Genomic DNA, 1558 nt, shown 5'->3' with positions numbered 1-1558 from the left:
TGAAGTGCAAGTTTTTATTGACTCACTGTTGGCTGTGTCTACATCTGATAGCTTCGAACACGACGACGCTCACTTGCCAATCGCGGCAGTTTTGCTGCAAGAAACGATGTGTGGCGAAGCGCAGGCATTTCTCGAGGGATTGGACACTGACGAAGCACATATCAATCGGCTGGGCTTACGGTGAATGTGTCACAGAGGACTTGTGCGGCCGGACAGCTAAAGGCGTCTTGACAAATTTCTAGAACGGGACGGAGCTTCCTTACTGGTTTCCTAGGCGACCGCGGTCTACTCCATCATCGACAGTCCGTCCTTACCGCGGCGGCGCTTTCAGGAAAGAGACTGTGAAGCGTCAAGACTGAACTACACAGCTGCGGGGTTCTCAGCGACGAAGAAGTTTCCAGCCAACGGCGTGCCCAGGCTCGTCCTGTTGACGAATTCGGCCAGGTTGAAGTTCTTCCTTTCCTTTGGCGCCAGATCTTTGGCTTGCAAGCGCATTCCGCGCTGACAGTACACCAGGAACACGTATCGGTGCAGTCCAGATCCTTGGGGTGGAGCGGGCCCGTTGTAAGGCAACGCGGCGTCCCCTTCCTGGAGCTTCTCCGTGCTGTTGATATTCAACACCATCCAATGCATCCAGCTGCGGAACACCGGGTTCTTGCGACTGGTCGCGTCCGGGTCCACCATGAGCAGCGCGTACGGACCTTCGCAGTCAACCGGAACATTCAGGCTCACCGTAGGCGCAGTGCTGGCTTGCTGAGGCGTCAGCGTGTTGCCCAGCGTCACTTTCAAATCGCCCGCGTAAGTCACTTCGAGGGTGGCATTCGGCGCTCCGGGCAGCGAGAGGTCGGCGACCAGTTCCTCCTTAATCCACACGGACTGTCCAGAATCCACCACCGTCTGGTTTGCCGTCGTCTGGTTTCCCGCCGCTGCCGGCGCGGCAGGCCCAGCCATTGCCGGCGCTGCAGGCATAGCCATCGATGTGTTTGTAGCGTTGGCATCCTGCGCTTTCGCGTTGTGGACGCATAACGTCAGAAGAAGCAGCGTTGAAAACAGCTGAACGAACATGATCGTCGCGACTGCAGGGACCGACACGGGCCTGGGCGACTGTCTCTGCGTTTATGCTTCACAACTCGTCCGTTCAACCAGGGCGGCACACGCGCAGTCAATGATGGCGTCGCTGCAGTCGCCGCGAGGTTTTTATACACACAAGCCCTTTCTCCGCCCCTGGCGCGGTTGCCAGGACGATCGCTGCCGGAAAAGCCGGTCTACGTCCGGCGCGTGCGCGATGTTCGTGCGTCGCTGGCCGTTCTTTTACTTTATTATATCGAAGCCTTTCGCTGCAACTGACAGCTGCGGAGGCGGCGCTGGGCGCACGTGCAGTGTTGCCATCTAGTCTGCGCGCTCTGCCGCCAGGTGACGCAAGAATAGAGCGGCGCAGTCGTTAAAACCGGTCAGCCTCTTGCTGTGGTTTCTTGATGTGTGTTTTTATTTTCGGTCTCCGGCTTGTCAGATGTAATGCGCGGCTAAATGGAGGGGTGCCTTTGATGCCTCTGCGGTG

The 1558-nt window shown here is 57.8% G+C and overlaps 1 pseudogene across 1 annotated transcript; it reads right to left on the bottom strand.

The window, feature by feature from the left end:
* LOC144120845 (protein D3 pseudogene) lies at positions 1-1189 on the bottom strand (annotated as a pseudogene). Its single transcript, XR_013312490.1, has one exon. The product of XR_013312490.1 is annotated as a protein D3 pseudogene (transcript).
* Positions 1190-1558: the final 369 nt, after the last annotated feature.

Source organism: Amblyomma americanum, chromosome 2, assembly GCF_052857255.1.
Source record: "Amblyomma americanum isolate KBUSLIRL-KWMA chromosome 2, ASM5285725v1, whole genome shotgun sequence".
NCBI lineage: Eukaryota > Metazoa > Arthropoda > Arachnida > Ixodida > Ixodidae > Amblyomma > Amblyomma americanum.
The sequence above is the reverse complement of the archived record's forward strand: the minus strand, read 5'-3'. Positions and strand labels throughout refer to the sequence as shown.